Here is a 15,887-nt window from a genome sequence, read left to right on the forward strand (position 1 = left end):
TCAGCCCTGCTAAGTCCAACACCATCAGCATGTCACTGGAGGGAAACTGAGGCAAGAAGGTGGTACCCAGAGGGACAAGGGACGGTCTGAGAGTGAGGCGGGCAGGCCCTGAGATGGAAGGGAATAAGAGGGAGGCTTCCAGGTTTTTCTCTCTCCCTCCTGGCTTCTGGAAGGATGAGCAGGAGAGGAGGGGGCTTTGGTCTGCCTGAGCAGCTCCATCTGCTCCATCTGAGGGGCTGCCATGCCTGGACTGTCCTACAGGCTCTGACCCTTGGCCCCTGCCCTGGAGGGGATGGAGAGAAGATGCCACAGCCTCCTCCCGGTTGGGCCTTCACTGAGCCTTCTTGGTCACCCCCTGGTTCTTCAGCATAATATAGGTGATGAATAATCCCACAGACAGGAGCAGCAAGGGGCCGCGGCTGGGGGATGGTAACAGCGTACGCTTGAGGGAGTAAGATCTTGAGGATGACACGCTCGTTGTCGATGAATGACAAGGGGATCACCCAGATGGTATAGTAGGTGAAGATGATCAGGCCAACAGCAACAAGGCCGAGTCCCACCACCTGGTTTGTCCCTGTGGCCTGGAGAAAAGGGAGGGCTCAGAAGACGAAGTGACTATCCATTTAGGTGCAATAATGGAAGGGGCATCGCGGCCAATGCACGCTCTAAACTTCTCATTCACTCAACAGCTGTACTGAGTGGTGGATTCTGCACCATCTCCAGGTGCTCCTGCTGGGCGTCAGCGTTTCCTCCCATACACAGGCAGGAGAGAGCAATCTGGCTTGGAGTGCCCAGGCCCCAGCTCCAGAGCACCCCCAGCTCCACCCCCAGACGCCTTCAATGCCACAGGCACATGGCCTCAGACTCGCCATTACTGTGTCTGTCTATCTATCTATCTATTTATCTATCTATCTATCATCTATCTATCTACCTATCTTTTGAGTGCTGCAGATTGAACCTAGGGGCATTTTACTACAGAGTTACTACAGAGTTACATCCCCAGCCTATCTATTTTATTTTGAGACAGGGTCTTGCTAAATTTCTGAGGCTGGCCTCAAATTTTTGATCCTCATGCACAAGTTTTGATCACAAGTTCAAGACCAGGCTCAGAAACTTAGTGTGACCCTATCTCAAAAAAAAAAAAAAAAAAAAAAAAGAAAGAAAGAAAGAAACGAAGGACTGGGGATACAGCTCAGTGGTAAAGTGCCCTGGGTTCAAGTTCAATCCTCAGTATTCCCCCCTCATACATTAAATGCAATTTTCTCTTTCTTCTGTATTGTATTGCAAAAGGCTATGCAGTCAGGAGGAGGAGGAGGAGGAAAAATAAGAAGAAAAAAAGAAGGAAAAGGAAGAGGAGAAGAAGGGGAAGGAGAGGGGGAGGGGAGAGGGAGAAGGAGGAGATTCTCTGATGCTTGTTGTGGCCTGGATGTGGTCTGCTTGCAAAGGGTTTATGTGTTAGAGGCTTGATCCTCAGTGTGGTGTTGTGAAGTGGAAAACTTAAGAGGTGGAGTCTAACCAGGGGTTATTGGAGGCACTGCCCTTGGAAGGGATCAATGCAGTTCTTAGGGAAATGAGTTACTGTGAAGGTGAGTTGTCATAAAGGAGCAAGCTCCTGTTTTGTCATGTGGTCTATTGTTCCCACTATGATGGTGTCTGCTGTGATGTGACACAGCCAGGAGGGCCCTTGCAGAGTTAGTGCCATGATGTTTGGACTTTCAGCCTTCCAAACAATGAGCTAAGTAAATTTTTTTCTTTGTAAAATGCCCTCATGTATTTTGTTATAAAAACATAAAACCAACTAACACGATACTCCTTTGCAATGATTTTCAAGGTAATGATATTAGGTTAAAAAGCAAAATACAAAATGATCTTAATGTGCCACTGAAATAAATCACAAAAAATGGTGACATTGGGTGTTTTTAGGAAGAGAAACCTGATGTGGAACAGTGTGGAGGGTGACTGTGTATTAGTTTCCCAGAGTTGCTATAACAAAGTACAAAAAACTGGGTAACTGAGGGCAACAGAAACTTATTCTCACTCAGTTCTCTAGATTAGTCTGAAATCAAGATGTTGGTAGAGCCAAGCTCTCTATGTCCTAGGGGAGATCCTGCTTTGCCTCTTCCATTGCCAGTCATTCTTTTTTAAAAATTAATGTATTTACTCATTCTAATTTGCTATAGATGACAGCAGAATGCATTTCAATTCATAGTACACATATAGAGCACAATTTTTCATGTCCCTGGTTGTACACAAAGTATATTCACACCATTTGTGTCTTCATACCTGTACTTAGGTATAATGATGTCCATCTCATTTCAGTGTCTTTCCTACCCCCATGGCCCCTCCCTCCCCTTTACCCTATGTAAAGTTCCTTCATTCTTCCCGTGCTCCCCCCTCCCATCCCCATTATGGATCAGCATCCACGTATCAGAGAAAACATTAGGCATTGTTTTTTGAAATCGGCTTACTTCACTTGGCATAATATTCTCCAACTCCATCCGTTTATTTGCAAATGCCATGATTTTATTCTCTTTTAATGCTGAGTAATATTCCATTGTATATATATATACCACAGTTTCTTTATCCATTCATCTACTGAAGGGCATCTAGGTTGGTTCCACAACTTTGCTATTGTGAGTTGTGCTGCTATAAACATTCATGTTAGCCAGCCATTCTTAGTGCTCCTTGGTTTGTAGCTGTATTGCTCCAATCTTTGTCTTCGTTGTCTCATAACATTCTCCCTGTGTGTCTGTATTCAGATTTCTCCCTTAACATAAGGACACCAGTCACATTGGATTTAGAGCCCATTCTAGTCCAGTTTGACCTCATCTTAATCTGATTACCTCTGCAAAGGACCAATCTCCAAGCCAGGCACTGTGGCCTAGGCCTATAATCCCAGTTACTTGGGAGGTTGAGGCAGGACGATCTTAAGTTTGAGGTCAGCCTTGGCAACTTAAGGAGACCTTCAGCAACTTAGCACTCTTGTGAATTTAATCCCCAGAACCAAAAAAATTGAAAAGACTAATTTCCAAATTGGTAACAAATACAAATTACTGGGATACATGAATTTTGGTGGCACACTTGTTCAACCATGCACAGCAACTTTTGGCTGCAGGCTCTTTCGTGTGTGGTGTGTGTGTGTGTGTGTGTGTGTGTGTGTGGTGTTGCTTGGGATGCAACTCAGGGCCCTATACATGCTAGTTAAGTGCTCTAGTGTACATGCTAGTTAAGCCACCTCTGCAGCCCAGTCTTTTGTGTCTTTTGAATTTTGCATATTAAATGGATTACTAGGCACTCACTGCCCATTTGATGACTATAATATACTTTGGCTTCATTTAATTGCAGGAAAAAAACAACAACAATGTGTTGTGCCCCAACACTACCTCCTTTTCCTTTTGAGCCATGATTGTAGTAATTCCCGAGGCTCTAAGTCCCCTACAGGGAAAAGCCATCTCTGGTTTTGCTCTAGTACAACCCCAGTGGATAGTGCAGTGCCTTGGTCTGAACAAATATTTGTTTAAAGAATGGATTCATTGGGGCTGGAGTAGTGGCTTAATGGTACAACATTTGCCTAGCATGTGTAAGGTCCTGGGTTCGATCCTCAGCACCACATAAAAATAAACAAATAACTAAAAGATCCATTGACCATATATATACACACATATATATGTAAAATATATTTTAAAAGAATGGATTCATGGATAAGAAGGGATACATATTTTGTTTGGATTCAAATACCTTGTTGGAAATAATTTTGAGCACTGGCATATTTAAGTACGAAGAACAAACAGCAAATAGAAAAGATAATAACTTGCATGTAAGTATCCTGTGGTTACTTGTAAAGCTCTTTTACGTATGTGTTAATGTGATCCTCACACACCCTTGAGAGGAAAGCTGAGACCCAAGGAAACCAAGGTTCTCGCTCAAGTTCACAGGACTAGTAATTGGTCTGTTAGAAGCCAAGTCTCTGCTACTGTTGGGCTTTGGAGCTTTTTCTGCTTTCAACCAACAGGATTTGATGAAACACAGTCCTGCCTCAACGTAACCAAACCTACTGTGATAGAAATCTCAGGAAAGAAAAAGGCATCATATTTCTTTTTCAAAATAAAAAAAAAAGATGCACTTAATAATAAGAGGTTAAAATTCCAGTTTAATGTGAGAAAAATCACACACAAAACAGCTTTTTCCTTAGACTAGAACCTAAAATTAGAATGTTTAACTATTAAATATTTTGGTATGTGCTGCATTTGCTTAAAACATTTGGCCCTGAGATGCATGAAGTGCATTTTTCTAATTATTATTATTCATTAGATTTTAAATGTTTTTATTTTCCTATTTCTTACTTAGGAAATAGTTTCATCATAAGTAACATTTTCCATTAAATTCTGAATACAAGTGAACTTTTCAAGTGCTCTTTATCAGGGGTTGACAAACTCTCCTGAAGCCTGTTTTTTTTTTTTTTTGATACTGGGGATTAAACCCAGGGGTGCTTAGGGCCTTGCTACATTGCTGAAGCTGGCTTTGAACTTGTCATTTCTCTGTCTCAACCTCCCAAGTCACTGGGATTACAGGTGTGCACCATGGTGCCTGGCTCTGAAGCTTGATTTTTTTTTTTTGAAGTTCAAGAGTTAAGAATAATTATTACATTTATAAGACTTGTGGTAGACTTCAAAGGCATGTGCATATCTATCTATCATCTGTCATCTGTCACTTATCTATCCATCATCTACCCATCATCTGTCATCTATCTATCAATCCTTATACTCATCTATCTATATCTTCGGGCCAGAAATCCTAGCACTTATCAATATATTTATGTATTTCCTCTCATTTCTCAAAGGACTTTATGGAAGCAGATGACCCTCAGTGACTCCATAGACTTCTGCAGCATGTGCTCCTTCTTGTGTTGTGAGAGTGCGGCGCCCGTGGCTTCAGAGTTGCTGGCAGGATCATGGCGCCTCTCTGATGTGCTCAGTGCATGGCCAGAGACAGGAGGAGGGGCACAGAGGGCGAAAGCTGGACGAGAAGAGAACCCTCAGCTAAGAAAGGTGGTTTACAATTTATTGAGAACTTCACATTTCATGAGTGTGTTTTAGTTCCCTTTATCAGTTCTCCAGGTAGTCCTTTGCTGGTCTGTATGATGTTAGCTACAGAAATATCAAAACAAAATAGCAGTCTAAGTACAAGCTTAGCAGTGATTGGTCAGACTAAACCTTGTTCTCTGGTGTCGTGTGGAAGCAGATGTTCTTGCTTGCTCTTAGAGGAGATGCAGAAAGAGGCCTGGGGTGGAGTGTGCTAGGAAGCAGTCAGCAAAGAAAAATCCAAAACCAAAACCAAAAGAAGAATAGATTGAGTTGAGTTCTAATGGCTACTGAGATTTGAAAGTGGCCTTGTGATCCTCCTGCCTCAGCCTCCCGAGCCTCTGAGATTCCAGATGTGGACTACTGTACCTGGCCACTTGTTCCCTTTTTATAAGGAAGCCAGTCCTATTGGTTAGGCACTCACCCTAACAATCTCTTCTTGTTTACTCTGCAGAACCCCCTGCTTCCAAATAAAGTCACAAACACGGTGGTTAGTACTTCAACATGTAAATTTTCTGTGTGAGAAGAACACAGCATGTAACAGAGAGGGACAGAGGGAACAGAAAGAGATGGTTAATAATCTGAAATCGTCACTGGAGGAGATGAGAGAGATTTCACCACAAACAAGTGGAAAATCAGCTAAACAGTATGAGCATCCAGATGAGGTTTGAAATAAAATAATCATAAAAATGGCTAAAATTTATTGAGCTGCTACTATTTACCAAACATTATGTGGGATGGTTTTTGGCATAATCTTATTTAATTCTTCCCAAAAATCTTGTAAGCACTATTGCTTTCCCTGTTTTATACCCAGGTGAGTAAATTTTCTGGCTGTGCTCATCAGCCTCTGTGTAGGAGCAAAGACCCGCGGATGGCAGCAAGATGTTAGTCCATGGAAATCAGGTCAGGACTGGGGATACAATCCAGTGGTACAGCACTTGCCCAGCATGAATGAGGTTCTGGATTCAACCCCCAGCTCTGGAAAAAGAGAAAAGAAAAAGAAAAGTTCAGGGGACTACTCATAAGATCCAAAGTGGTGCTGTCCACAGAACTGCCATCCTGGAAATGTTCCATATTTCCCGCTGTCTAGGCAGTAGCCACTACCCACATGTGGCCATCCTGTGCTTGGGGACTGAGTTTCCCATTTAAATTTAAATACCCACCTGTTGTCTGAGCTTACTTACTGTCCAGCATCTCCCAGATCTACAGCAGGCTGGAAACCAATACTAGTGACCTGGCTGGGACCCTTGGAAACCACGTGACAACTGGGACTGGACTAGGTGGGCCCTAATTCCACAGTCCCGGGGTCCTTCTCGGAAGAGAAGACTGAGCTGGGAGTGCCTGGGTCACAGAGGCCCGGACACACAGGACTCTCTCCTACAGGACTCAGGAAGCAAGGTCCCGCCAGCTCCTTTCTCTCTGACTTGGAGCCCCAGAACCCTGACAGAGAACCCCTGCTGTTGTCTGAAGGCACCCAGGGTGGGGTGCTCTGCTCCTGCGGCCCTTATGAAACAAGCACTTTCATCAAAAGTCTCTGGTCGTGCTCTTCTCCAGACTTCCGGAGCTCTCCTCTCCGCTTCCTGTGAGTCCCTCTCCACTTCCTGCGTCCTGTGACCCTCCAACAACCCCCTCCCCACCCCAACTTGTCTGCCCCCACACCCCACCAGCCTCAGAGACTTGGAGGAGGAGGAGGCCTTCTAGCCCTGGTTCAGTGTCGACCTCCCACTACCTTCTCAAGAGGCCCTTCCACCCCTCCGTCTCTCTCCACAGGCTTACCCCTGCATCCCAAGTGCTCTCCCCTCCTGGCCCCTCATCTGTTCCCTGGTCCCAATCAGACCTCTGACCCTGCCAACCAGCTCCGCTGAGGTCACCTGTCAACATCAAGTGACACTTTTTGCCCTTCTCCTCCCTGAGCTCCTCAGGCCTGTGTGAACTGGTTCCTCCTGCTTGAACCTGCCCTCTCCTGGCCTCTGGAGACCCTTCCGGCTTTTCTTGGTTTCCTTGCTCATCTGTCTTACCTCTAATCCACGCTTCTAGGCTGCTGTTTCCCAGAGGTTCTGTTCTTTCTAGTCTACAACCTGGTGGGTCATCTCATTCACACCCGTAGATTGAACCCAGGGGCACCTTACCGCAGAGCCACATCCCCAGCCCTTTCTAGTTTTTATTTTGAGACAGGGGTCTTACTGAGTTGCTTAGGGCCTCACTAAGATGCTGAGATTGGCCTCAAACCTGATCCTCCTGCCTCAGCCTTCCTAGTCACTGGAGTTGCAGTTGTGCGCCACTGTGCGTAGTTTTAAAGCTCCCCCTGTGGAGAAAGGACTGTTGGAGATGTGGAGGCTGGATGAAGGGGCCCTTCCTTGAAACTTCACAAATATTTGCCAGTACCTTTCCATCGTTGTTTAAGTTTCTTTACATGGAGCCTCTTGTTGCCTGTAGCTGAGTCTCATTTGGTACGGTGACCTCCACTTCTAATGCTGTCATAGCTGCACCTCAGAACCCTCTCTCTGCCTGTCCCAATCACACTTCTCTACTCCTGAAAGGGAGAAGGTTTTTCTTTCTTTTCCTTTTTTCTTTCTGGTGCTGGGGGTTGAACCCAGGGTCCCAAGCATGCCATGCGCATGCGCCACCCCTGGGCTACACCCCCATCAGGAGGAGTGTTTATAAAGCTTCTCTTCTCCACCTCCCAAACAAGTGTATTACCTTCTCCCTGCAGCGGGGCTTTTCTCCCAAGTCAGTCATTCTCCGTAGAGTAAGGCAGATTTCCTTTAAGGGGGTGATTTTTAGTCCCCAAATCAGGTGGAAAGGTGAGAAAACCCAAAATGTAAATTTGGGGAGTGCTCCTGGGGGGGGTGTGTGCTGCAATGAATTAGCCACAAGTCAGTGGTTTAAAGTGACAGGAACGTATTCTCTTAGGGCTCTGGAGGCCAGAGTCTGAAATGGAGCTGGCAGCAGGCCCCCATCCCTCTGAAGGCTCTAGGGGAGAATCCCTGGATCCCTTCCTCTCCTGGGAGCGCCAGGCATTCCTTGGTTTGTGACAGCACCACTCGGGTCTCTGCTGCTCTTTGTGGACTTCGCCTCTGCACGTGTCCCCAAGTCTTCTCCCCGTTGTCTCACAGTTCTGAGTATTTCAGAAAATATGTGGTAATGGAAGGACGCTTGAAGCTGGATGTAGGTCACACCTCATCAATTCAGGATGTTTTCAAGTTGGGATCCTTAATTATATCTGGAAAGCCCTTTTTTTTCCTTTCTTCATTTTTTTTTTTTTGATGGGTTTCGGGGTGGATATTAGAGATTTAACCCAGGGCCATTTACCACTGAGCCATGTCCCCAACCTCCCCTCCTTTTTTTCCCCCCTGTACTGGGGATTGAACTCAGGGGCATTCGACCACCACCCAAGCCACATCCCCAGCCTTCTTTTGCATTTTTTTAGAGACAGGGTCTCACTGAGTTGCTTAGCGCCTCACCATTCCTGAGGCTGGCTTTGAACTTGCCATCCTCCTGTCTCAGCCTCCTAAGCCGCTGGCTCCCCAACCCTTTTTGTTTTGTTTTAAGACAAGGTCTTACTAAGTTGCTCAGGGTCTTGCCAAGTGCTGAGGCTGGCTTTGATCTTGTGATTTTCCTGCCTCAGCCTCCCAGTCTCTGGGATTGCAGGCATGTGCCATGGAACCTGGCAAAGACCATTTTCCAAAAATGGTCACCTTCACAGGTTCTGGGTGGACATGTCTTTTGGGGGGCACTCTTCAGCCCACAACAGGCACTCTACTGCACAAATGTCCTCCAGGGACCCTCTACCAGGATCCCGGATCACCCCCTTATCATTTCTTGGCTTGTTTATCCTAAATCGTGCCCTTTTGCCCCACCTGCTGTTCTCTAGTCTGTCCCTTGGGCCACACTGCGATGCTCTTTCTGCAACGTGAGACGGATCACCTCACAGCCCTGCTTAAAAAGCATGCTCCTGAAAAGCAAGACCACAGTTCTGAGTATTTCAGAAAATATGTGGTAATGGAAACATTTCCCAGCTTTCAAATGATAGAGAATCAGCTCCAATTTGTAGATTAGAGCAATTTAAATGCATTCATCTGGGCCACGTCTGTGCATAACCTCCCACTCTGACGCCTGAATTAATGAATTAATATCAGGGCTCCAGGTTCTATCCAGCTGCTTTATCTAATTGGATGCGAATTAAGTATGCATACTTAGTAAAGTGAATTTGGATGATCTACAGTTCCTCAGAGGAAATAAACTTCCAAATGGCCAACCCGTTCCCTTCGACCCTAGCGTTAGATGATTTTCTTAAATTTCCCACACTTCATCACAGATTGAGAATGCAGAACTCCCACCATTCGTGGACTAGCACCAGAGCAAGAGATGGTTAGTCCAGGCCCAAACTCAATTCACTTGAGACCGTACAGACTTGCTTTACTTCTGCAAATGCACAAAAATGAAATTGAAATGAATAATAATACTCTGTAAAGCTATCTGATTGGTCCTTATAAAATACTAATCCTCAAGGATGCACTAGACATCACCTTTTGGACTACTTAGATTTCCAAAATCACTAAACAGATGACCAAAGTTCCTAATGGTGATTCATGAGCCATCACCATTGGGAAGCAAATTGTGTTTTAAAGAATCTAATTGTATCCCTGGAGCTTAAGACAATAAAGGATTAAGACATGAACCAGAAAGTCTCAAAGTTATCACCAAGTTGAATCTTTCTTTTTGGGTCTGTCCAAGCCAGTGTGGCCAGATTTCTGAAAGGACCATGCCCAGCACTGGGCTCTTCATCATGTACTACTACAGCTCAGCATTTGCCTTGAAATCTCCTGAGACAGCAAATGACAGAAATTGAACTCAATCTGGAATAATGTAAAGGAGTGTTTCTCTTGGCTCAGTAACTGAGAAGCTTAGGGAATGGTTTGGCTTTAGTCCTGATTGAAACCAGGGGCTTAAACAAATATTGTCAGGACGCGGCTGCTTCTCCACCTCTCCCTCTCCTCTCTTTTCTCATGGTGCCTCTCGCCAAGTGGTACCTGGCAGGTTGCAGGCTTACTTCCTAGCAACTCAGCAACCTCAGTGGAAAAACTAGTACAAGCATCCCTTGGCACTCATAGGGATTGGCTGCAAGAGGCCCCCACCAGGATGCCAAAATCTGCAGAAGCTCAAATTCTTTATATAAAAAGTGTAGCATTTGCCTATAACCCATGCACCTCTCCTGCATGGTTTTTGTTGTTTATTTTTGCAGTACTGGGGATTGTACTCAGGGGTGCTTTCCCATTATGCCACATCCCTCACCCTTTTTAGTTTTTTTAATGAGATGGGGTCTCACTAAGTTGCCGAGTCTGCCCTCTATCTTGCCTCATGCCTCAGCCTCTTCAATCAGTGAGATTGCAGGTGTGTACCACCCTGTCTGGCTAGTTTGGGATCTTGACTGTCCCCAAAGGCCCACGTGTTGAAGTCGTGGTCCTTATCCTGTGGTGCTACTGGGAAGAAGTAGAATCTTTAAGAGGCGGGGCCTAGAGGGAATGAATTAGGTCACTGGGGGGGGGGGGACCCTCAAAGGACAATTTTGAGAACGTAGCTCCTTCTCTCCTTTTTCTTTGCTGCCCGGCGGCAAGAGGCAAGTAGCTTGCTCTACCACAGGCTCCCTGCCATGAGACGCTTTCTTGCCACATGTCTAAAAGCAATGGATTTGCCCAATCATGGACTGAAACCTCCAAACTGTGAGCCAAAATAAACCTTCTTACTTATCAGTTGATTATCTCAAGTGTCTTGTTACAGTATCAGAAAGCTAACACACCCTTCACGAGCATTTCCTATGAGATACATTCCTAATCTCTTATTAAAAATAAGAAAAATATCCTCTTTCCCCCCCCAAGAATAATTAATTATATTATTTTGTCACAGTAAAAACATTTGTAAGAAGAATTTTAATGTATTTTATAATTTTATATATTTTTAAACTTTATGTAGTAAATATATACACTTTTTATTTTGTACCAGGAGCGCTTTACAACTAAGCTACATCCCCAGTTGTTATTTTTATATTTTATTTTGACACAGGGTCTTACTAAGTGGCTTAGGGCCTCACGAAGTTGCTGAGGCTGGCATCGAACTTGCAGTTTTTCTTGCTCAAGAATGGACAGATGTGATTTCCTAAAGGAAAATGATGGTGTGGTTTCTAGAAAAAGAAAAGGATTGTATCCTGGGCAGGCAAAAGCAATACATCTACCCGAGCCAGAAAGTGAATGGGCAGAATGTAGAAAATGTAACGAGAGCTCTGTCAACATTTTTATTGTCTATAGGCTCAAAGGGAAGGAATTCAGTGGTGTAAGTTCATATATGTGTCTACATTTGTGTGTGTGCATGTTTTTTTTTTCCTCCCAAAAGAATCAGATAGGAGCAATCAGGTTTTGCGAGTCCTGATTCCACAGAGACATTAATCACATATCACGTGAACTCCAATCATCACGCTATAATCTGCCCTAAAGTTCAGAGCCTGACAATCTAGTTTGCTTTATACCAAAAAAACCACAGCCCTGAACTTCATCAGATGTGGCCACTATGAGGTTCTGAGAAGGCCACGGGTGGTTTTCAGGCCTATTTATGATGAACACTGAAGCCACGAGAGCTGATTGGTGTCTCCTGCACATTAGCTCTAGTGTGACTGTCATCACACCATGATGGACAGCCTGTTTGAAGGACCCACAACTCCCTTCCCACCTCCCTCTTAGACCTGACCTGTGTGCACTGCCCCTGCTCCGCCCCCCACTCTGCAGTCTGTGACTGGTTGGCAAGGCCAGCGCTTGCCACTCCTAGATTCGCTTTTTCTGCACTAGGAAGAAGCAGCCACTGACCACTGGTTTATCAAGTGCAATGTGTCTCTTTGGAAAGCCCAGCCATGTGTTCTTGGGACTACATACTTGAGCTAAAACAACTCTCTCCTCTTACAATCCCCACAGTAGGAAGGCCACCTCCACGAGGTCTGTTCATTAACGCAATCCTGCCTTCACAGGCTTCCTGGACAAATGTAAGACAGGATACTTGGTGCTTCCCCTGACCCCCAAGTGCTGGGGATGGAACCCAGGGCTTGACACATGCTAAGCAAATGCTCTCCTGCTGAGCTCCATCCCTGCCCTTAGGATACGATATTGGAATGAAATCGACTCACATACCCATCTGATTTTCCATTCACTGATTGAATCCCTTTCAGACCTTTTCTTGAAGATGGCCAATCTGGCCTGCTTAGACCCCTCCGTGGAGGGGACAGCTGCTATCCAGAGCCCCTTTCCCTCTCAACAGCTTCATCAGGGGAAGGCTCTCTCCCACCTCGAGCGACACTTGCCTCTCACCAACTCCCATCTCGTCCTAAGGCAGCCACGAAAGTTTGGCGGAATCTTCTTACCTCCTTTGAGCGGTAAATCAGGGTTTTCACTTCCAAAGATTTCTTGGGTATCCCTCTATGGGTCTAGGCTCCTCATCTTGTTTCAGGTCAGTAACAAGGCAGACTCCCGGAATGTGTCTCTGGTTTTGGTATGAACAGTCCCAAACTCGTGTATTCACCTGACAAAGTCTAGACTCCAGAGTTTGTTAGAAGGAGGAGGAGGAGGAGGAGGAGGAGGAAAAGTCATGATAGAAAGAATTTCAGGCCTGTAAAATGTGCCAAGGAGTGTTTATACAACAAAATTAAAGCATAAATAAAGAAATCCAAGAGCAAACTAAACTACAAGTCACAGTTCTAAGTGCGGCCTCAGATAGGCAGGTGAAAGGACAGGTTCCACTTGATTTGACGGTGCACACAGTGACTTGAGGTTCCCAAGCAGATGGCCACCCCTGCAGGATGTGGCCTTCAGGGACGAGTCTAAGTACCACGCTCATCCTGAGAAACCAAAGTTCGAAGGCACCAGTGACTGCCCCAGCTCAGGCAGTGCCCTCATTCCAAAGGCCAGGAGTCCTGCCATGACTGTGACCTCATGCAGGTACCACTTACAGCTGCTTCATTGTGACCCTCTTGGCTCGGGCCACTACCCCAAAGCCATTTCCCATTCCACGAGACAACAAGCTCATCTGCGAATTTTTATCGCATTCTTAGAGACATCTGCGATATGCCTTCCCCTCTCTCACGAAAATCTCAAAACTTCTGAAGCAAAGTGCGAACATCAGTCAAGTTTTCCAGAGAACCAGGGACCTAATTTGCCCAGTGACTTTGGCTTATAGTGAGAGTTAAATAAAGTTGGAAAAGAAGGACAGAGGGACCGTAGTAATATATTCAAATGATTCATTAAAAACAAATACAAGAAGAAGCTTATGTAGGAAGAACATTATGCAGTTTATGAGCAAAATCCGTGCTTTATAAAATGTCACAGCCCTGTGTTAAGTAAACGTTCATTTTAAGGCAAATTGCTTTATAAGGTATATTTATGATTATAAAAACAAAAGCAGATATCAAATGGGTACTTTAAAACCTATAATCTAATATTAAATGCTGCAACTCTTTGGGTCCTGGCTGTTTTTATAATTAGCCAGGAACAAAAATGGGCAGATGGTATAAGCTGGCAGCCCAGAGATGCAGACAAATGCCGGCCTCCAGACTCCAGACATTTCTTACCTGGACCTCTTTAATTAGCTCCCAATTGGTCTCCCTGCCTCGTGGCTCTCTCTAATCTACCCTCTCCAGGGCCACAGGGCAATCTTTGTTGAAAATACTCCTATGGCTCCCTAGTGCCTTGTGAATAATGTCTACAATTTTAATGTCACTCCAGGCTCTCTAAACCTGGTCCTAACATACCTTTCTAATTCCACGTCCCCACATGTCACCAGACACTGAGTAATCCCCTCCGTTAGAATCCATCTAAGACTCTCGTTTATGAAGTCATTGAACCATGGGGCACACCCTTCTAGAAACCCTCTTTACAGCAGGATTCGGTGAGGGAAGGCTGTCTTTTCCAAAAGGGGTTGGGCCTATAGAAGGGTCCTTCTCCATTACTCTCCTTACAGCATGGATGTTTGTTCCATGGAGCCGTGGCGCTGGGTCCCCTCCCTTTGAAGCTGCTAAGGCTTGGAATCCGCCTGATCAGCGAGTTTGGTGGAAGCAATGCTGTGTGCCTGTCAGGCAAGGTCAGAACAAGGACGGAGCTTCTATCTGGGTCTCTGTCTTGGGATGCTCCTCCTGGATCCCAGCCACCATCTTCGAGGAAATTCAGGGCACATGGAGAAGCTGTATATGGGCATTCCAGCCTTCAAGCCCTCAGCTGAAAGCCTGCGCCCATGGTCAGACATGAACAGGCCTTCTGATGAGTCCCTCCCACCCTTCAGCTTTCCACTGAAACCCTGGTCATTGCAGATCAGAGACAAAACTGCTCCCTCTGGGTGTTTCCAAATTTCTGACCCGTAGGAACCATGGGCAATAATAAATGGCTTTAAATCATTAAGGTAGAGAGTCATTTATTGAGCTAGAATAACAAACTGATGTGGGCTACTTACCTTGCTTCACTCCCCTCCGGTGACCACTCTTGGTTATCAGTCGATAGAATCCAGTGATACAGATATCTACATACAGGGCTTGTAAATTCAGGACATCCTTGGGAAACAAAGAGCATTTGGATCTTTATGATGAAGCAAGGGGAATACTTGTTCATGCATGTTGCTCAGTACCTTAGTACCTCAGTACCTTAGTACCTTGGTACCTCAGCTGTATACATAATGCATATTTCCATGTAATGGGTGACATATGCTGGTGGGTGGAGCTCTGGTCCCATCTTTGGCTCCAGCTGGGTGACTGCTGGTGAGCGGCATTAGTCAACCTATCGTTGAGGAGAAAGGCACCCTTGGGCATACCTGGATTTGCATTTGAGCCTCTTCTGTACCACGTCCTAAGCTCTTCTTTTCCCAGGATGTTTGATGTAGTACTTGAAACTTCTGTTGAAGATTCTTAATACCATTTCTCCTCTGTCTCTATTTCTGCAAAATGATAGCTTAACTTGGCCTCCAGTTCCAAAGTTTTGTCCATTGGTTTGAACAATGATTTGCTCCATTAAAGATCTGATTCATTCCTGAGATCTATATAATAACTTCATATGGATTATCCGATATTTTTTAAAAATCCAATTCCTAAGTCTCTTTTCTTTTCTTATACTGGGGATTGAACCCAGGGGTACTTAACCACTGAGTCACATCCTCAACAACCCCTCCCCCCTTTTTTTAAAATTTTGAGACAGGGTCTTGCTAAGTTGCTTAGGGACTTGATAAATTGCCGAGGGACTTGATAAGTTGCTGAGGCGGGTCTTGAACTTGTGATCCTCCTGCCTCAGCTTCCCAAGTCATTGGGATTACAGACATGTGCCACCATGCCTGGTTCCTAGATTGATTTTGCAATGATTTTTTTTTCCCCAAAGGTACACATCCGTGGTTTTGCTGTATCCCATGGGCAGTTAGAGCTCAGCTGTACTCTTGCTGGTCTTGCCTCCTCCTCTGGTTGAGGGTCTCTGGGGAACACATGGATATGCCCACTCTGATGCCTGCGCAGAGCCTGCATTATTGCCAAGGATTACGGAGACAGGAAAAGGAACATTTGAAAGTCCATGACCTTCGATGCAGACTGGAGAGCAGATATCTCTTCAGAGTCTGGATGCTCAGGAGAGTGGAGCCTTGGCTGTGTAGGGGGTGGGGACCTGGAGGAAGAGGATCCGAGAGTCATGCCTGTCTTCTCAAACACACTTTAGTTATACGGAAATAAGGCTGTGCATCACCTGGGGGAGTTTTACTTTGTTTAGAGAGAAATCACGAACCCGACTGTGGAGATCTCAC

At 45.3% G+C, this 15,887-nt stretch overlaps 1 non-coding gene and 1 pseudogene across 1 annotated transcript; both read right to left on the reverse strand.

The window, feature by feature from the left end:
• Nucleotides 1-315: 315 nt before the first annotated feature.
• LOC101977353 (dolichol phosphate-mannose biosynthesis regulatory protein-like) lies at nucleotides 316-7,820 on the reverse strand (annotated as a pseudogene).
• Nucleotides 7,821-11,472: 3,652 nt separating this feature from the next.
• Nucleotides 11,473-11,587, reverse strand: LOC120889362 (U8 small nucleolar RNA). Its single transcript, XR_005733270.1, has one exon. It is a non-coding gene; the product is annotated as a U8 small nucleolar RNA (small nucleolar RNA).
• Nucleotides 11,588-15,887: the final 4,300 nt, after the last annotated feature.

Source organism: Ictidomys tridecemlineatus, chromosome 8 (genome assembly GCF_052094955.1).
Source record: "Ictidomys tridecemlineatus isolate mIctTri1 chromosome 8, mIctTri1.hap1, whole genome shotgun sequence".
Classification (NCBI taxonomy): domain Eukaryota; kingdom Metazoa; phylum Chordata; class Mammalia; order Rodentia; family Sciuridae; genus Ictidomys; species Ictidomys tridecemlineatus.